Raw genomic sequence first — 21,364 nt, 5'->3', positions numbered from 1 at the left:
AGGGGTTCAGCCAGATCTAGTGTCCTGGCAGGAGCTAACTGTCCACTGAGCGTCCAACACTATGCTATACTCTACTTATATTAAATCATTCCACACGACAAACTATCAGGTAGAAATATTAATTTTATAGATGAGGAAACTGGCTGAGGAAGTGTTTTTTTTAAATAAATTTATTTATTTTATTTATTTATTTTTGGCTGCGTTGGGTCTTCACTGCTTCGTGCGGGCTTTTCTCTAGTTGCGGTGAGCGGGAGCTACTCTTCGTTGCGATGTGTGGGCTTCTCACTGTGGTGGCTTCTCTTGTTGCGGAGCACGGGCTCTAGGTGCTCAGGCTTCATTAGTTGTGGCGCACGGGCTTAGTTGCTCCATGGCATGTAGGATCTTCCCGGACCAGGGATTGAATCCGTGTCGCCTGCATTGGCAGGCAGATTCTAAACCACTGCACCACCAGGGAAGCCCCCGCATTACTTTATGCTGCCCCTTTGTAGCCAGCTGTACCCCTGCCACCCCTGGTCCCTGGCAGCCCCTAATCTGTTTTCTGTTTCTATAACTTTGCTTTTTCCAGAGTGTCCTATAAGTGGAATCATACGATATGTAGCCCTTCAAGTCTGACCTTTTTCACTTAGCATAATGCAGTTGAGATTCATCCAGACTGCTGCCTATATCAGTAGTTCCTTCAACCACAGGTTGTTAATCCACTTATCATCTGAAGGACGTTTGGTAGTTATGAATAAAACCTCTAAAAACATTCACGGGCAGTCAGCCCTCTGTATCCACAGTATTCAACCAACAGTAGATAGCTTGGTTGGAAAAAAAAAAACTCCAGAAAGTTCCCAAAAGCAAAACTTGAATTTGCCACGTGGAGTCTATTTACATGGCATTTACACTGTATTTATAACTATTTACATTGTATTCCGTAACATAAGTAATCTAGAGATGATTTAAAGTATATGGGAGGATGTGCTTTAGGTTACATGTAAATACTACGCCATTTTACATAAGGAATTTCAGCATCTGTGGATTTTGGTATCTGCTGAGGGTCCTGGAACCAATCCCCTGAGGATACTGAGGGACGAGGGTTACAGGTTTTTATGTAAATATAAGGATTCATATCTCTTGGGCAAATAGGAGTGGGATACACAGCGAATGTTGTTTAATTTTATAAGAAACTGCTAAACTATTTTCCAAAGTAGCCATACCATTTTGCATCCCCAGTTCTAGTTGCTCTGTATCCTTGCCAATATTTGGTATGGTCAGGGGTTTTTGCTTGCTTGCTTTTTTTGCCATTCTAATAAGTATGTATGAAGAGGGTTTTTTAATTTGCTTAAAATCATACGTATAGTGAGTGGCAGAGCTGATATTTAATTGTAATCTCTCTGTCTCCAAAATCCATTCCCCTTCCTCTACACATACTGCTCCTTAAATAATCCAGTTCCTCTATCTTGATTCAGAGCAAGTAGCTGGTAAACCCACTCTGCCAGTCGGAATAGCCTAGGTCACATTGCAGTAAGAACAACAACAAAACCCAAACCCCAGTGACTTCAAATAACAAAGGTTTCTTTCTCATTTATTCTGCATATCCTCTGTGGGTCAGATGGGACCTCTACTCCATGCTCTCCTCATTTCAAACTCAGGCTGATGGAGCAGCCGCTAGCTGGGGCTTTACCACTTGCTCTGCAGAGGGGAAGAGAGCTTGGAAGGGCTCACAGAGATGATTAAATGCTTCAGCCTGGAAGTGATAGCATCACTTCCACTTCCACCAGATTGGCCATACCTAGTCTATGGCCACCCCCAATCACTAGGGACCAGGGACCAGTCAATGCCATCCTAGCATGTGGCCAGAAGGCAGAGAAGAGGAAAAATTTGGTGAACAGATTTAATACCTACTATATGTATTGTAGATAATTGTTGATCATTCAGAAGATGCAAGGTAACGCTAAATGAAAAGTGGTTCATATAAAGCATCGCATTATTCTAAAGGTTAGTCTTATCCAAGATTTTCAACATGCTTTTCACAGTTGCCTCAGAAAGCCTTGGCTGGGTGCAGAGGCCCTGCCACTACACAGGCAGGCCCTCCTGCTAATATTTTCCCTGGATTCAGGAAGAGCCCACATGGCTTCTAAACATAGTTTCCATTAAGGCCCAGCAATGCACTGAAAATCCAACCCTTCGGCCCCTTACTCTGTTTCTCAGATTCATATTGTTATTCCAGCCACTCCCTAATTCCCCTTGATTTGTGACTATGGGCAAAGCCCTTCATTCTGGGAGTAGCTGCCAGGTACCCTCTGAGCCTCAGGGTCATAAAGCTATAGGGCAGCTCAGGTGTGCTAGAGCAGGGAGCCGTGGGGAAGGATACCTCCTCTACATGGTCCTGCCTAAGTCCTTGGACCAGACCTCAGACAGTCTCCAAGCCAAAGCTACCAGGATTAGAACAGCTGAGTATGAGTACTAGAACAGCTCACGTGAATTACGGTGAGCTGGGCAGACAGAAGGCCTCCCTCATTCCCCCCACATCAGCTGTGTGCCCATGAGCAGAAATTCTCTGAGTTGTTTCTTCATCTGGAAAATGAGGAAGATCATGACCTCTGTTAACATGCTATGAGAAATAGTTTGTAAATGAAGCATCTGGCACATAGTACTTGCTTAATAAATGGTAGCTATTATCACCGTGATACTTAGAGCTAAATAGAAGCTCTGTGCGTTTTCAGTCAAACTCTGCAGTGAGTGAGTTCCAGGGGCCTGGGACTTGATTTCCCTTGACCTTGGGGTATGCTTAGAGTGAAAGGATGGAGTATTATTGTTAATTGGTTAAAACTAGTGCTTTGGGGCTTTCCTGGTGGCGCAGTGGTTGAGAATCTGCCTGCCAATGCAGGGGACACGGGTTCGAGCCCTGGTCTGGGAATATCCCACATGCCGCGGAGCAACTAGGCCCGTGAGCCACAACTACTGAGCCTGCACGTCTGGATCCTGTGCCCCGCAACAAGAGAGGCCGCTATAGTGAAAGGCCCGCGCACAGCCATGAAGAGTGCCCCCGCTTGCCGCAACTAGAGAAAGCCCTCGCACGAAACGAAGACCCAACACAGCCAAAAATAAATAAATAAATAAATTAAAAAAAAAAAAAAGTCTTTAAAAAAAAAAAAAAAACCTAGTGCTTTGTCTCCTAACTATTGAAATAACTATTTCAGTTATTGTTTTCATTACATGTGCACACCTAATTTGCATGGCTGATATATAAGCCCAGTATGAATAGAGATGTAGTTAGCAAAAGTCCAAATGGTGATTAAAAAGAAATCTAGAGAAACTTTTTCTAAGATCTACTGCCAAAGAGCCTTAAGCAAGTAAAAATTAGCTTTCATGTCTTTTACAGTTTTTACATTGCTGTTCAGGTTTTAATTTTCGAGTTTGTAATTATTGAAACTTTATGTACTATGGTATAGTGGCTAATACAAATAAATAAAATCTGTGAACATTCACTTCAACTTTTCCAAAACAAAATGAGTCTGTCTGATGGTTATACTCAAACCCGTCTGGGGCTGAGACAAGGCTGCCCCCTTCTGGAAGTTTCCAGTACTGTAATGATTCCTTAAAGAGGCAGGCTGTGGGCCTTCCACCCCAGCTGAGAAGGGGCCCATGTGTTTCCATCATTTCAGCTGTGGTTCTAAAGGTCTCTCCATGCTGCACAGAACAGCAGACACAGTGGCCTTCAAGTTTCCTGGGGTTTTGTTACTCGTTGAGGAAAGCGATCACATTTTCTACTTCCCCACGATACGTTGGTAGAGTGCTGTACAGTTTAAAGAGCAGTTTCACGCACTTTACTTCACACGTCATGATAACCCTGTGAATTAAGACTGGACAAAAGTTTTTGTCATTTTACATGGAAGAACAGAGGTTAAGAGACGGCAAGTGATTTACCTAAGACCACACTACCCCTAAATGGGAAAAAGTTCTAGAATCCAGGACTTTGGTTACCTAGGTTTGTGTTCTTTCTGCCAAACCATAATAAAAATATTACTTTTATTTTTAAAATAGCCTGTTTACGATGTGACAGGTCAGTGATTCGCAGCTTTGACTGAACATTAAAGTCCCCCGGGCTACTTTAAAAAGTAATTCCCATGCCTGGGCACCACCCCAACCAAATACATCAGACTCTGTGGGTAGGGTTCCAGGCATCCATGAGTTTCATTAACTCTCCCAGGTGACTCCAGTGTAGAGTGTCATGCGTCATTGTGTAGGTACTTTATAAACACCTCATTTAAACCTCATTACAATCCCATCAGCTAGGTATTGTTACCCACATCACAGGTGAGGAAACCAAGGCACAGAAAGGATAAGTCAATTGTCCAACTCACCTTGGATAGTCCCTATTACCACAATTCCCAAACTGTGTGTCACGGTGCTCCAAGTTGCCAAAGTGAGGTTCCACAGGATATTTGAAAAATTTCAGGGATAAATACGCGTCATCTGTCAGGCATCATGTGCACTACTAGCTCAAGGCAATTCACCGCTTCTACAGTAGATGGCGCTACATGCCTTCCAATGACGTCACTTTTTTTTGCAAAACTGGATTTTTCAACATGAAATCAGTGTGGAACAGGAAATGAGTCTGGTGGTGTCCACTCTGATTCCAAAGTTAGAGAAGCAAGGCAATGCCCAAGAGTCATAGATATCCCATTAGTAACTGTGGTAATTTAAGAATGAATTAAAATATTTTCTGTTTCAACTTCTGTGTCGTTTTTTCAAATGGCTATGCTGTTAGGACAAAAATATGTATTAAGTTGTTCAGACCTGACTACTTAATAAAGGAAAATTTGCGGCATTTTGGGAAAAAAGGCACTGACACACCAAGGGCATCCACTCTAATGTCAAAGTCACACAGTGAAGATGCAGAGGGAGGATTTGAATTTGGTCAGTCTGAACTGACCCAGAGCCTGAACAGTTAACCTCTCCTCTTTTTTAACAAAATATTTATTTATTTATTTGGTTTCGCCAAGTCTTAGTTGTGGCACGTGGGCTCCTTAGTTGTGGCATGCTAACTCTTAGTTGTGGCATGCATGTGGGATCTAGTTCCTTTGACCAGGGATTGAACCCAGGCCCCCTGCATTGGGAGCGTGGAGCCTTAACCACTGCGCCACCAGGGAAGTCCATAACCTCTCCTCTTAACTGGGCTCAGTCAGTGCTTTACTTCTGTGTCCTGTCCTAGATGCCAAACCTTAAACACTGAGTTAGGAGTCAGCCTGGAAATGGTAGAACAGACATAAATTGAACATTACTATCAGGACCACAAATTATTACCATGTCCTTTGGCAAGTTACAGAATGTCCTGAGCCTCAGTTTTCTCATCTGTAAAATGGGGATAGCAACATCTACACTACGGAGTTGTGAGGATTAAACAAGATAAAAATCATAAAGCATCTGGTATAGAACAGGTACTCAATAAATGTTCTTTCCCTTTCTTCCCTCCTCACTTCCATGACAGACCTGGAGGCAGAGGGACACACCAGTGTCCACAGAGGTGTGAAACACACACATGTAATCTAACCATCTGCCTGTGCCCAGTCGTCAACCTCAAGCACATTGTATATACATACAAGCACATTGTATATACATACATATATACCTATAATCACAGCACCTTGGCGATTAAATCAGCACAAAATAAACTGACAGAACAATGAAGCAAATAAAGTTCTTGAACTCACTCCCCTTTCTCCACATGGCCTCCATGGATAGCTACTGCTATGGAGAGATCCTCTGCCAGCCCCACGGTATCATGCAGACTCAGTTGGATCCACGCCACCCTGCCTCTCCAGTTGCCCAGTATATCACTGCACGTGACGCTGGACCAAAGGGCTGCTCAGGACCTAAAAACATCCTCCATTTCATCTCAACACACACACCCTCCCGCCATTGGTTCTTAGCAGCGTCAGCCCCAGAACAGATGACCACCTTCCCAACATGTTCCTCACAGGAGGAAACCCCTACAACCAGCCAAGGTACCTGAGCTTTCACCTTTAGATATTATTTCTTTGGGCTTGAAGGCTTTTTATAAAATAGAACGCTCTCTGTAAGAGGTAAATCTTATGTCTCACCTGGCAGGTGGTTAAACTTCAGGTCAGCTTCTGGGGAGGAAGTGAAAGAAGAATCAGTGTCCCTAACACATTCATCTCATAAATATCTAGTGAGCATCTACTATGTGGTAGGCACAGGGGCGTGGGCATGAACAAAGTGCAGTCACTGCCCTCAAGGCTTATGGTCTAAAGGACACAAACTAGGAAACAGGTAATTACAAATCCCATGTGTTACACGCTAATACAGGAAGGAAGTATAGGCATATGGGGGCACATAAGAGTGAGAGAATACAGACTTAGAGAATCAGCAAACACTTCCTGGAAGAAGTGAGATCTAGACTGAAACTTAAAGGATGAAAAGGAGTTAGCCAAGTGAAAAAGGTGGGGAGCATTCCAGGTAGAGAAAGCAGGAGTACACAGGATAAGGTCCAGGGATAGAAAAGCGTAGTGGGAATTAGGTGCCTACAATTGTGCAAAGGGTTGGGACATGGTTATGACCTGCTTTTGAGTCTTTTCAAGTCCAAACCCAGGCAAAATTTTCATGTAACAACTATTTACTGAACTCCCACCACTTGCAAAGAGTCTCCGCTGATGTGGGGAGGGTGTGTGTACGTGAGGAAACCTACATAGCACGACAGTAGGAGCCCCACATTAACCTTCCCTATCTTACCATGTCTGGACACCACCTCCTTATGACTCTCATGATCCCAGACTGGCATCTTACGTTGATGGCAGGCCTGGTTTGAGTCTTGGTTCTCATGTGTCCTACCTATGGACATGCTTTGCATTCTGGCAGCCCTGATGAGAGAGTTCTAGGCTCAGGCAGGGCTTGTATTATTCACCCCTCAGCTTCCAGAGGCAGTGGGTCAGAAGTGAGGGGACAAAGCAAGGTGGCACTGCACCCATTCTGAGCTTGAGAGACCTGGAGACATCTCATTGCTCCTATCAGAAACTTAAACACAGGGAAAGGTGGCAAAGGTGATATTTACAAAAGTAGCTGAGGGTTGGATGCCAGCATTCTGACCACAGCTGAGGAGAGGACTTGGCTTATTCTATTTAAAACTTTGGAGTTCCCAGGTTGCGCAAGGCAGAAGGTCGGGGTGTTGTCAGAACAGCCAATCTCAACATGCTTGCTAACTCATGTCCCCGTGGTAGCTTCTGGCATGATGTCCTGGGCCGGTCCTGATGTCCACCCCACCCTCGACTCCAAGTACCTAAAACACACACCTCACCACTTTTGTAAAACACCAAACTCACCATCTTTAAAAAGAAAAAAATTATAAGCAAAATCAGTCAGGCTAGAAATGGTCCCCAACGAGACAGTGCTTCTGAGAAGCCACTGAAGGCTTCAGGCCTGGCTGCTCAGTCCTTGACCTACTTGTAGGCAGGCAAGACCTATGCCCTTCCCAGCTTTTGGAAAGGCTCAGTCACTCTAGCCTTGCCTGCCTAGCCCAGCTTTGCTGACCTCATGGGTGCAGGTGGAGGCTTAGAAGGACCTTTCACCTCCTTCCTGCCCACTCATTTCCCTGCTGCAGCCAGGTCCCTACAGAGTGCAGGCAGACACCTGTCACACACAGCCTGACTCCTCTGATGCGTGTTAGAGACGGGGAGGGGAGGATGGTGTGCTGGACCGGGAACAGGAGTTTGACAGGACTCTGCCACCCTACAGGGATTTATGATTCTGGCCCACCCAGGTTTGGGGGGCTCCCTAGGGCACGGGTAGCTGTGTGACCATCCTCAGGAAGGTGGAGCAGCTGCCTCACTGGGTTCTGGGACCATTGCCTGCTGGAGGCCCCTCCACGAGAAGGACGGTCTAAGACTGGACCCAAAGGCACTCACAGACAGACCCCTCTGCTAAGACCCAGAAGAGGGTGGCCTCTGAGGTGCCTTGGAGCCCCTGTCTACAGGACCCGGGCAGACCTGGTGCCCCCAAACCACCTCCAAACCCTCCTACCCTGCCCCGCCCAGCGAGCAGGAATACTGGTTCCTGCGGTAGGTGGGTAGATCGGTGACGGCGGGACTCTCCCCGCCTCGACGTCTCTGTTCAGGGTAAAGGTGAGGACAGGCTCCTTCCCCTTAGGGCAGCCCAGAGCAGTTTCCGGCTGAGTCAGTTTCTCGGGAAGAGCGGCTCAGGCCAGCTCAGGGCTCGGCTCGCCAACAGGGATTTGCCCACTCCCCTCCTCCGGCGCTGGGCAGCCCCTGGCGCGCCCCTGGGCCCCTGGCCGGTGGATGGGCGGATGGACAGACGGCCGCGGGGGAGCCCCGAGCACCAGCCTGCTAGAGGGGAGCCAGGAGCAGGTGGGCGAGTGCGGGGTCCTGGGCCCCTCGGGTTGTCGGAAGCCGGCGCTGTCCAGCCAGAGAAGGGACTCCTTGACGCCAGCAAGTCGGGGCCCTGCTTAGATTTCCCTTCCCACCTGGGACAAACTTAGTATCCTCCAGGCGCTTGCATTAAAGAGTGATATTTCCCCGATCAGGACTTTCCTAGTAAAGTAACTATTGTTGCTAGAAGGAAGAAGTTGTTGCCTCTGATGGCCCCTTCCACTCTCAAGAAGCACGAGGAAAAGATATCTAGACACCTGAGGCTTAAGTATGAAAGGGAGTGTAAGGAATAGTTAAGAGTATGGATTCTAGCATCCTGACCTGGGTTTTAGTCCTGACTTTGCCATTTTTTGAGCCGTGTCACCCAAGGTGAGTTTCTGTTGTTTCTCAGAGGCAAGTTTTTTTCATCTGCAAAATGTATAATAATTCTTATTGCACCTGTTTCTTAGGATTGCCGTGAGGATTAAATGAGACAAACGTGGAACACGCTTAACACGGTGCCTGGCACATAGTGCCAACTCAGTACGTGGTTGTAAAATGTGCCTTTTATTGGACAGCACTTCATCCCAAAGAGTGGGGATTTCACACAAAAGGAAAATATATTTGAGCAGGCGTGTTTTGTATGGCCGCCCAAATCACAGAGTAGACTACAGCATGTTTCCCACCAGCCACTTCAGTTTCCCTCCTGGATAAAATGTAAGCTAGCAGGACCCTATGGGGCCTTCCCAGAACAGGACTCCCCCTCTTTCCCCCCATGTCCTCTGCCTGACTTTCGTCTGTAGAAAAACTAGTCAAAGAATAAATCTAATCAGAGAGGTGAGAAAAGAAAGAAAAACAGTCAAGACAAAGTCAAGGACCTTTAGTTCCTCCTCAAGGGCAATAGGTAATATTCCGAGCCAGGTCCTTTGAGCTGTTTTGCAGATACTGAAACTTCTTTGTGGAAGAAGTTAACTGTATGCCACCCACAAGAACAGAGACCCCAGACCAGCTGGAATCAGAAGGCTGAAGATATCCACTCCCACCAACCCATCAGAGGAATGTCCATGAGCTGATCACACACACCACAATCCCCCTCCCTCACACTGTCTTTAAAAACCTTTCCCTGAAAGCCTTCAGGGAGTTCAGGTCTTTTAAGCACTAGCAACCCTGGATTCCTTGCTTGGTGCCCTGCAATAAACGCTGCACTTTCCTACACCACCAACCAGGGTCAGTAGATTGGCTTTACTGCATGCGGGCAAGCGAACCTAAGTTTGGTTCGGTAACAAAAACAGTCCTAATTAAAGGCATCTAGGAACTAGGAAGCAAAGAGTGCTTCCTAAAACTCCTAAAACGACCAATCCTCCCATCTGCCACTCCCCACCCCTACCCCCTGCCCTCCACCCCACACAAGGTCTCAGCCCAGTCCCCCAGAGCCACAAGCCAAGAGGCAACGTAGATGTCTCCATGTTGGCTTCATACAATCAGTCTATTATTTGTTTTGTTTTGCCACTCCGCTTGCGGGATCTGAGTTCCCCAACCAGGGATTGAATCTGGGCCATGGCAGTGAAAGCCTGGAATCCTAACCACTAGGCCAACAGAGAACTTGATATTTGGTTTTTTAATCATAGAGTATAGATTCTTCCCCTCCCATTTGTCCTTGTAACTTACCGTTGTCTAATCTAGAGTTGGTTTCTGGAGGCATGAAAAATCTCAGCTGAGTCTGAAAAGATAAATAAGAGTTCATCAGATAAAGAAAGAATAGGGCATTTCAAGTATTGAGACGAGCACAGGCAAGGCTCAGAGGCTTCCCAGGACATGTTCTGTGGAATAATATGTGGCTCTGTGTAAAGGAGTCTAGGTCCCGGCTGAGGCACTATGGCATAAGAGCTTAGCACGTGAACTCATGGGCTATACTGCCTGGGTTTGAATTCCAGCTCTATTACTTATTAGCAAGTTACTTAAGTTCTTTGTGCCTCATCTATAAAATAGAATCATAGTAATAATACCCAGCTCCTATTGTTGTTGGGATGATTAAATAAGTTGATATATGGAGAGAACTTAGAACAGTGATGGTGCATAGTAGGTGTTTCATAAATGTTAGATGTTACTATTCCCAATTCATATGTAAGCTTTGGAGCAGCCCACCTTTTTCTTTCACCATTCAACCCAAGTACACCCTATACAAGAAACTTTCTTTGATTAATCTGAAATGCCTATATGTTGCATACCAGCCAAATGCACTTCATTTCTGGATATCAACATTTTAACAAACTCATTCTCTAACACTACCCTGGGGAATTGGTCACATCAATAGAGAAGGAAGTTTACTGCAGGAAATCAATGAGCTGTCTTGTGACACAATGACTCAGTTATACATTCAACATTCTGTCAGCAAGTATTTATCGAGCACTTATTATGTGCCAGGCATCATGTTTCACGCGCCTTCCCCTAGAGTCCCACACAGGAGAATTAGGTGGAGGGTGATTGATTTAAGAGTCTCAGAAAGACCAACCTTTGCCTCCAATCTTTCTCCTCCTGACTGCTTGAAAGATTTAGCACTGATTTCACTTCTTCAAACCCTGCTTAAGGATGATGCATTCTGGTGGGTCAAAGTTCTAGGTTACCCAGAGAGATCATACATTAGATATTTAATAGCAGTGAGAATTCCATTATCTGATTAACCCATTTTCTGGAGCAAATGGATCCATAAAGGGCTTTGGTGGGGCTGTGAACACTGGAAATCACGTGTTTGTCAATTTGTGCAGTTTTCCCTAGGAGTTCTATGTCAGAAAACATAAGAATTAGATAACAGGACAATCTTCCCAATACAAAACACCTAAAACATAGCAAAGATTCTTTTACATGCATAGCAAAGCTTGAAGAAAAGAAAAAGGTGGGGGGGGAATCTATAGGGGCAAAAGACAAACAAACATACAAAGCAAAGAACAAAACGTGTGCTGTTATAGGTGTTGTCAGTGAAGCTGTGGCTGTCCTGAGGGTGCTGACCAATCCCGATAACCGAAAGGCTACAGCAGGGCCCTCAAGGCTATGCTTTCCAGGAAGGGTGGGCCCGGAGGAATCTGGCCACCAGCAAAGGGAGGGGTCAGTGATATGTGTTTGTCTCTACCTGCATTCTTGACTTGAATAAACAGTTTCCAGTGAGAATTTGCGATTCTGTGCTTCCGGTGAATTTGAGAGTAAAATGTATACTACGCACGTGGTCTGGGAAGACACAAGAGGGAACATTAACAAAAATTGGAAATGGATTGGTGGTTCTTTGAAGGAGCTTTGTACAAAGCTTCTCTGGAGGAGTTCCCCCTCACCCCAGGCTACATAGGATTCCCACACAAAAAGTTTGGACAAGTAGAGCTCAAGTTAAAAAAAAATCTAGGGAATTTCCTGGAGATCCAGTGGTTAGGACTCTGCTCTCAGGGTTCAATCCCTGGTTGGGAAACTAAGATCCCGCGCAAGCTGCAAGGCACGGCCAAAAAAAACCAAAAAAAAAAATCTATAAAAACATAGAAAAAATCTCCATGAGCAAATGCCAGCAGACCCAATAAATAGCTGCATAAGAGCCTTTCCAACTCTGATAATAGAATTATTAGGTACAGAGTAAAAAAAAAAACAAACTTTTTTTTAATGTTTAAAGAAAACTAAGAAGAAACTGAAAACATGAGAAAAGGACCATATGCTACCAAAAAAAGATGAAGGAAGTTTGAAAAACAAATCAAATTGAACATCTAAAAATGAAAGCCATAATAATCACAATTAAAAACTAAATGGGGGGCTTCCCTGGTGGCGCAGTGGTTGAGAATCTGCCTGCCAATGCAGGGGACACGGGTTCGAGCCCTGGTCCGGGAAGATCCCACATGCTGCGGAGCGGCTGGGCCCGTGAGCCACAACTACTGAGCCTGCGCTCTAGAGCCTGTGAGCCACAACTACTGAGCCCAAGTGCCACAACTACTGAAGCCCATGCGCCTAGAGCCCGTGCTCCACAATAAGAGAAGCCACCGCAATGAGAAGCCTGCGCACCGCAATGAAGAGTAGCCCCCGCTCGCCGCAACTAGAGAAAGCCCGCACACAGCAACGAAGACCCAACACAGCCAAAAATAAATAAATAAAATAAATAAATTTATTAAAAAAAAAAAAAAAAAAAAAAAAAACTAAATGGGGGGCTTCCCTGGTGGCGCAGTGGTTGAGAATCTGCCTGCCAATGCAGGGGACACGGGTTCGAGCCCTGGTCCGGGAAGATCCCACATGCTGCGGAGCGGCTGGGCCCGTGAGCCACAACTACTGAGCCTGCGCGTCTGGAGCCTGTGCTCTGCAACGAGAGAGGCCGCGAAAGTGAGAGGCCCGCGCACTGCGATGAAGAGTGGTCCCCACTTGCCACAATTAGAGAAAGCCCTCGCACAGAAACGAAGACCCAACACAGCCATAAATAAATAAATAAATATTTTTTTAAAAAAATACAGTATATAGTGGATTTTGAAGTGCATACCCCAAGATCCTTTGAAAAAAAAAAAAAAAAACTAAATGGGCAAGTTAAACAGAAGATTTAGATAGAATGGAAGACAAAATTGGTGAACTAAAAAAAAAAAATCTAAAAAATTACATAGAATGTAGTAGAGAGAGACAGAAATATGGAAAATATGAAGGAAAAATTAAGGGACATGATGATCAGAATGAGTAAGACTAATATTCATCGAACTGGCATTCTGTAAGGAGAAAATAGAATAAAAAGAGGCCAAGAGATAGTGGCTGAGGATTGTCCAGAAGCAATGAATGACATGAATCCTTACCTTCTATGATTAATGTAAGCTAGATGACAAAGGAATAATATATATATATATATATATATATATATATATATATATTATTTTTCACCGTGGTCTCCAGGGCCTTTATTCAGGAAGGTACAGAGCACCTGCAGTCTGTTTGACAGGCACTGTGCAGGGGTTTGTAATAGCTCAGTTTTCTCCAAAGGTGTAGTGGGGAGAGGGGTGCAGAAGGAAGGAGAACGCTCAGGGGAGTTCTCTCCTCCAGAAAAAGGCACTGGCAGGGGGTGAGCACCCTGCTTCTTCCCAAGCAATGGCCCGGGTTATATACACACAGGGGTTGACCAGACGCAGAGAAACTCAAAGCTAAATACAGCTAACCGTGGAAAGAGTCCCTGGAGTGGGGTGGGGAGGAGGGGGGTGGGGTGGCAGTGGCCAGGGCTGCATCTGGGCTCTTTCCATTGGGTGGAAAAGGAAGTTCAGAAAGAAGGCAAAGCTTTAAAGGAGAAACAGAATGCAGCCTCTCAGACTTAGTGTTCTGTGCAATTAAAAAAACCGACAAAATAAATATAATTTTAAAACTTCTTACATGACACTAAAGGCACATCTAGGACAAGCAGTTGAGAAACCTCCTCCACTGCTGAGCAGTGTTGAACCCCAAGAGCCCCGGGGCCCCACGGGGACAGGGCGGAAAGGAGGCCCACTCACCTGTGTGCAGGAGTGCACACCTCGTCCCACCCTCCTGGCACCTGCACAGCCAGGACCCAAGGAGTCCCTGCCTGGACCAGGCTGGCTGGGGAAGGTTTTCAGACCGCCTGGGCAGAGGCTCTGGGAAATCCCATTCCAGGATCCATCTATCCCGCTCCGTCAAGGGAGTGGGGGACAGAAGGGAGAATGGGTTGAGAGAGAGAGTAGGTGTGCAGGAGAACTAGCATGGAAACTACAAAACCCCCAAACACCTAATAGAATAACCCTAGAAAGATGCCACTTTCTACCATTCACATATATACTGTAACTCAAAGCAAAGGATTGCCAGTAAGAGGCCCTATAGGCCTCCTTTAATAAACAAGTCACTCGCATATTAGCACACTGTTTGCAAACAACTGGTGCCTACTTAGAGTACTTGGAATGTTTGTCCTCTTAAGCTGGTTAAGCTGGTTCCCTGTAATTTTTGTTCATAGCATTAATTTGCTTTAGCAAATTTTTTTCATAGATAGAATGAGGGTAACTTGACCAGCCGAGAGTTGTAGAACATTTACATCTGAATTAATGATGTCCCTTCCCCACAGACAGCTGCAGCACAGACCCCGGGGTCCCTTCTGACCGAGCTGACTACAGCTCCCAAGACCCCGAGCTGACTTTGGCGCTTCTGCCTTCTAGGGTCATAAAAATATGGAACGTTTCACGAATTTGCGTGTCATCCTTGCACAGGGGCCATGCTAATCTTCTCTGTATCAAGGAATAATACTTTTAAATGTCTGAGAGTAAATATCTAGCAAACTAGAATTTATACTTAGCCAAATTAGCATTTAAAAGTAAGAACATACATGGAATGGGAGAAAATATTTGCAAACCATGTATCTGATAAGGGACTTGTATAAACAATATATAAAGAACTCTTACAACTCAGCAATAAAAAGACAAATAACCCAATTTAAAAGTGGGTAGAGGAGTTGAATGGACATTTCTTCAAAGAAGATATACAAATAAACAATATACATATGAAAAGATGCTCAACATCGTTAGTCATTAGGGAACTCAAAATCATGATGAGATACCACTTCACAACCAGTAGGGCAATGGAAATAAAAAAAGGAAGACAATAAAAAGTGTTGACAAGAATATGGAGGGCTTCCCTGGTGGCGCAGTGGTTGAGAATCTGCCTGCTAATGCAGGAGACACGGGTTCGAGCCCTGGTCTGGGAAGATCCCACATGCCACGGAGCGGCTGGGCCCGTGAGCCACAGCTGCTGAGCCTGCGCGTCTGGAGCCTGTGCCCCGCAACGGGAGGGGCCGCGATAGTGAAAGGCCCGCGCACCGCGATGAAGAGCGGTCCCCGCGCCGCGATGAAGAGTGGCCCCCACTTGCCGCAACTAGAGAAAGCCCTCGCACGAACCGAAGACCCAGCACAGCCAAAAATAAATAAATTAATTAATTAAATAAATAAATTTAAAAAAAAAAAAGAATATGGAGAAACCCTTATACATTGCTAGTAGGGTTGTAAAATGATGCAGCCACTTTGGAAAACAGTTTGGCAGTTCCAGGAAATAGTAAATAGAGTTACCACTCTTAGTTATACACTCAAGAGAATTGAAAACATATGTCCATATAAAAACCTGTACACAAATATTCATATCAGCATCATTCATAACAGCAAAAGAGTGGAAATAACCCAAATGTCTATCAACTGATGAATGAATGAGCAAAATGTTGTATATCCATAAAATGGAATATTATTTGGACATTAAAAGAAATATGGGGGGCTTCCCTGGTGGCGCAGTGGTTGAGAATCTGCCTGCTAATGCAGGGGACACGGGTTCGAGCCCTGGTCTGGGAAGATCCCACATGCCACGGAGCAGCTGGGCCCGTGAGCCACAACTACTGAGCCTGCGCGTCTGGAGCCTGTGCCCCGCAACGGGAGGGGCTGCGATAGTGAAAGGCCCGCGCACCGCGATGAAGAGCGGTCCCCGCACCGCGATGAAGAGTGGCCCCCGCTCGCCGCAACTAGAGAAAGCCCTCGCACGAACCGAAGACCCAACACAGCCAAAAATGAATAAATAAATAAAGTAGCTATAAAAAATTAAAAAAAAAAAAAGAAATATGAAATTCTAATTTTTAAAAATTGTGAATCACTATATTGTACACCTGTAACTTATATAATATTGTACATCAACTATACTTCAGTTAAAAAAAGATATGAAATTCTGATACATGCTATAGCATGGATGAACCTTGAAGGCATTATGCTAAATAAAAGAAGCCAGACACAAAAGATCACCAACTGCAGGATTCATTTATATGAAATATCCAGAATAATATTCCTTTGAATAGAATTTTTAAATTACACCTTTGCAAATCTATGTACCTATACATCTATATCTATAGATATCTATATATCCATAGATATCTAGGTTTTTGGGGAAGGATGCACAAGAGACTGTTCAAAGTGGTTGCCTTTGGAGATGGGAGATTCATGGATAGAGCACAGAGATGGGTTGGAAACCTTGTTTTTATTATTGAGGTACAACAACATACAAAAATTCACCCTTTTGAAGTATACATTTGCTGGGTCATACAGTAACTCTTCTTTTCTTTAATTTTTATTTTGTATTGGAGTATAGTTAACAATGTTATCTTAGTTTCAGATGTACAGCAACTGTGTTTAATTTCTTGAGGAACTAGCAAACTTTTTTCCAAAGAAGCAACATCACTTACATTCCCACCAGCAGTTTATGAAGGTTCCTATTTCTCCAAATCCTTGTCAACACTTGCTATCCTCTTTTTTGTTTTGTTTTGTTTTGTTTTGTTATTGCCTCTGGGTCTGAAGGTCTATGAGAAGTGGCATAAATCTTGCTTTTATTTTATTTGTATTATAGGGTCTGTGATCTTTGTGTAGGGGTCACAAGGTTAGAAAAAAAATTGCTCTCTGTTCACCCTTCAGAATTAGGAAATCAGCCTTATCCACACTAAACATTTCCCCAGGGCTATTTTTAATATTTCAAAAACCCTGATATAGGACTTCCCTGGTGGCACAGTAGTTAAGAATCCGCCTGCCAATGCAGGCGACACGTGTTTGATCCCTGGTCCGGGAAGATCCCACATGGCGTGGAGCAACTAAGCCCATGTGCCACAGCTACTGAGCCTGCGCTCTAGAGCCTGCGAGCCAAAACTACTGAGCCTGCGTGCCACAACTACTGAGCCTGTGTGCCACAACTACTGAAGCCCACATGCCTAGAGTCCGTGCTCTGCAACAAGAGAAGCCACCACAATGAGAAGCCCACACACCGCAACGAAGAGTAGCCCCTGCTCGCCGCAACTAGAGAAAGCCCACACGCAGCAACAAAGACCCAATGCAGCCAAAAATAAATAAATAAAATAAATAATTTTTTTTTAAAAATTAAAAGAAAGTGCTTTGACAACTAACAGTCCTCTGCATATGTAAGGGATGATTACAATTCATTAATTTTCCAAACATGTTGTGCTCTTCAGTGGAACAAGTAATTTAAATTTAAATTTAAATTTCTGCCCTCAAAGAACTTATAATTCAAGATTTTACTTGATTTAAAGTTACTTTTCTCAACAAGGCAGTTCAGGAAGGGATACGAGGCCACGTGTATAATTGAGGCTATCTGAGTTTGGTGTGGAAAACTCAAATCTCATTTGATCAAGTGTGGCAGTGGGAGTTGAATCAGGGTATTAGATCCCTGTGGGTAGAATGGGGCAAGGACCCTGTCTTGTTCATTGCTGCATCCCCAGCACCCAGTACAGCCTCAGGCACATAACATAAGGATAAAAATAACAAAATATAACTAACATCAGTTGAGCACATCAGTGCCAAACACTGTACCAAATGCTTTGCCTGCATAATTTCATTTATTCTTCAAAACATGGGACTTCCCTGGCGGTCCAGTGCTTAAGACTCCGTACTCCCAACACAGGGGGCACAGGTTCAATCCCTGGTTGGGGAACTAAGTTCCCACATGCCGCATGGTGCGGCCTAAAAAAAAAGAAAAACAAAAAAAAACAGTCTTATTGGAGTAGGCATCATTAATCCCACTGAGAGAAAACTGATGAGAAAACAGCCTCAGAAAGATTAAGGAGCTTGTCCAACGTCACCTAGTCACTGAGTAGTGGAGCTGAGTTTCAACTCAGGTCCAGTTTTCCTGGAGGCCACTGCTCTTAACCCTGAAACACCTACATGAGAAATCCAGTCCTGTTGTATCTCTTCGTGGAGGCACAGTGAGGACAGCAGGCTGGTGGAACTTGGCAATGCTCACCTCCGAGATGCCCCACCAGCTCCCCCAGCTCTGATTCTACTGCCCCGAGCTACCAACCGTCATGTTTTGGATCCCCAAATAGACTTCCGTACAGAGGAAAGAAAGCACTCCTCGCTGTGATTTAATAAATGGAAGTCAATCAATAAGTATTTCTATGTCAATTTCGTGTGAGTTTTACTAATACTGAGTTATAATAACTAACTCTATATTTTAAGTTAATTTTCCAAAATTTTATTAATGATATAAGTGAGCTATATATAAATTTAAGTGATAAATCTTAAAGAAAATCAGAGCCTTATCAACTAAGAGTATGCCTATACTATTAAACTTCTAGATCTATAAGTTGAATAATTGGGGTAGGAGGGAGGAAGAGTCCTAAAGGCAAGTAGTTTAGTCTCCAAAATGCTTCACCTAATGCTTATTCGTAGTGACATTTAATAAATAGTTGTTGAATAAATGCGTGTAAAAAGGAGGAAATAATCATAAACAAAATTAAAAGCAAATAGATGGGCAAATATTTTCATAAATACAATAAGAAAGGGCTCAATATATGAAGAAGGGCTCAAATATATCAAGAACTTGGAAAATATATCAAGAACTTGGAAAACTGATACAAAAAATATGAAATCTTTAATAGAAAAATGAAAACACCAAATAAATGAAGAATGAATGAATGGTTGGCTTGGAGCTACCGGAGAGATGCCTCTCTTGGAGGTTAGCACCTTAATTTTGCAAGACAGCATTGGGGACCATATGAGGACAAGTGGACTTCAGGAATGTGAGAAGAGGGAAGTAATCAGAAAATGCATGGCGTTTAGCAGGGGAGCTGGGTTAGACCTCTTTCAGACAAGCGAGAGAGCAAGAGAGGGATTGCTCTGGGGACTGACTGGGTGATCAGATGTCCCAAATTGGGGAAAGCAGCCAGAAAAATCAGAGATATTTGGAAGCAGGAATGTGGCTTTACTGGGAAGGGGTTGGAGGGTGAGCTCACCCTCTGGGGACAAAATTCAACTCTAGCAGGTGGACAGCAGTCTTGGGGAGAGTGCTTGGGGAGGGGCAGGGCCAGCTCTGTCCTGCCCTGACAGGTCACAGGAGCCCAGCCTTGGGAGCAGGGTGAGTTGGAACCTGGGCTCTGATGATAGTAGCAACGTGTCTGGCATGTGAAAATGTCTTTTCCTTGTGAGAAACCAGGTGAAGCGATGTGACTCAGGGGCTTAGCAAGTGCAGGACTGGTTACTGAGCTTGCTTCCAGGCCCTAGTCCTGTCTCCAGATCCTGGAATGACTTTGACTTTATGCCCTTCCCATTAGGGGTCTCATAACTGAGAACTCATCCCCAGGAGATAAGGGTGACTTTCACAGTGCACAGCCTTTGTGGGAAAGGGGCTGTTCAGGTGTGCTGGCCTCTGGAGCTTGGGGGACTTCCCTCCTTTCCTGGCTTGGAAGAAGTAAGGGAGCTTCAGGCAGCCCATGTCCACTATTTATCAGGTGATTCACTAATCCAACTAAAGAACCTCAACTTCCTGCAGTGATGAGCCCAGCACATAGTTTCAGGTACACATATCACCAATAGTTACATTCCCCTTGACTAAGTGACCTGCACAAGGAGGCTGCGAAAGCTACACGCCCAGGCACTCCGGGCATCAGGAGTCACACTGACAATGAGAACATCCACAGGCTTGGAGCCACTGACAGTGCAAAGGTTCCTAGTGTGCACACGCTTGCCCTGAAGCACACACACCCATCTTGGTGTGCACACTCAGAGCCCCCTGAGCTCTACATCCCGCTACACACCAAGCTCATTCTTTTGGGTGGCCCCCATTTTGAGCAAGTCCCAAAGCTGCTTGGTTCTTTTGCTGTGAAAGGAGATTCTCCACAACCCTCTACTCTTCTTTCTTCTTGACTTCTCCCTGTTTAGCAGAGAGAGAAGAGGCAGGGGACAGCTATGAATTCATTCCAGAAGGCTGAGAATGGGAGGCTGCCAGGACCTCATAAAAGCACTGAGTTATAGAATCTAATCAGCTGGAAGGAACATTACAGAGCTCGGTCCATTTGTTTTATTGGTGAGGACCCTGAGGCTGAAAGGAGAAAGAGACTGGCCCATTGCTCTGGGCTGGGCAGGGCTGAGCCTGAGTTTGGTGATGTGCGTGGGATGGGCAGAGAGAGTACAGGTTCAGTCTAGCTAAAGGGTTTGGTGAGCTCAGGGGGCTTACTGACCTTCAGTGTTTGCATGTGATAGGAGATTGATCAACAGATAACCACTGAGCATCCGGTTTGCACAAGGCATAGACTAAGGAGATAATACATCTTTAAGTCTTAAAATAACTCTTCCTCTCAAAGTGTTTACAATCTAACAGTGGAGAGAAATGAATAAGCAAAATATTTGTGATAATTTTTAGGAACAGTACAAGAGGTTCTCTAGACAGAACATGCTTATCAATTGAGAGGCATAAACACTGAATGCTATGACATCAGGAAGCAACACTTGAATATGCAAAAGAACCACTGGTGATGGTCTGGGGAGGTTTCCAGGGCCAAAGAAGAGAGCTGGGAGCCTAAGATACTGAGTAGTTTTAGTTGCCTTTCAGGATCCGTCAGGCCAGGGGGTTGGTGGGGGCAGGCTCAGGAGGGACCGGGCCATCCTGGTTGAGGGGAATGGAGGGGCAGATTCTGGCTGGACAGTGTTTCCCCACGGCAGCTTCTGCCCTTCTTGGCTGGGATAAGAGGCGGCAGGGCAGCCCACATGTTCACTAGCCGACTTGGAACAGAGCCAAGGAGTTAGTCAGCTGGCAGCAGAAATGGCTGGGCATTTGTGTCTGGGGGAAAGGTGCCAGCCAGCCAAGAAGAGGAAGAATGCGCCCATGGGTGCACATATATGTCAATACAGGGCATGTATGTGTAGCCACACCCAGAAGAGGGGGAAGTGTTATTGTAACTATGAATGAAAACAGCACAGAAATCAGGAGAACCCCATTGCCTCCCAAGTTCTCTATCCCAACTGCCAGCTCCCTGATAAGATGGCAGGACACCTGCCACCTCCTGTAGCTCCCGCAGCCACTTGCCAGGTGGCATGAAGCTCCCTCCATGCCTGGCTTGGTCACAGCTGGCCTGGGCTCCCCTGCTCTCAGAGAGCCCACCTTGATCGCAAGACAAGAGGACAGGAGGGGGAAAGACTTTGTCTTAACGCGTAATAATTTTATGATTCCATGAAGGAAGGAGAGAGCAGAGT

General features: G+C 45.0%; 1 protein-coding gene and 1 pseudogene across 1 annotated transcript in view; both read right to left on the bottom strand.

The window, feature by feature from the left end:
• The window catches only part of IMPDH1 (inosine monophosphate dehydrogenase 1), a 60,501-nt gene that overhangs the window by 25,194 nt on the left and 13,943 nt on the right, over positions 1-21,364 (bottom strand). Inside the window, exon 3 of the mRNA XM_057550311.1 lies at positions 10,035-10,086. The gene's annotated coding sequence lies outside the window, so the exon portion shown is untranslated. The remainder of the gene's footprint in view (positions 1-10,034; positions 10,087-21,364) is intronic.
• LOC114237057 (U6 spliceosomal RNA) lies at positions 14,528-14,642 on the bottom strand (annotated as a pseudogene).

The sequence above is a fragment of the Balaenoptera acutorostrata genome, chromosome 7 (genome assembly GCF_949987535.1).
Source record: "Balaenoptera acutorostrata chromosome 7, mBalAcu1.1, whole genome shotgun sequence".
Taxonomy (NCBI): Eukaryota; Metazoa; Chordata; class Mammalia; order Artiodactyla; family Balaenopteridae; genus Balaenoptera; species Balaenoptera acutorostrata.
Note: the sequence above shows the minus strand (reverse complement) of the source record. Positions and strands in the feature narration are given on the sequence as shown.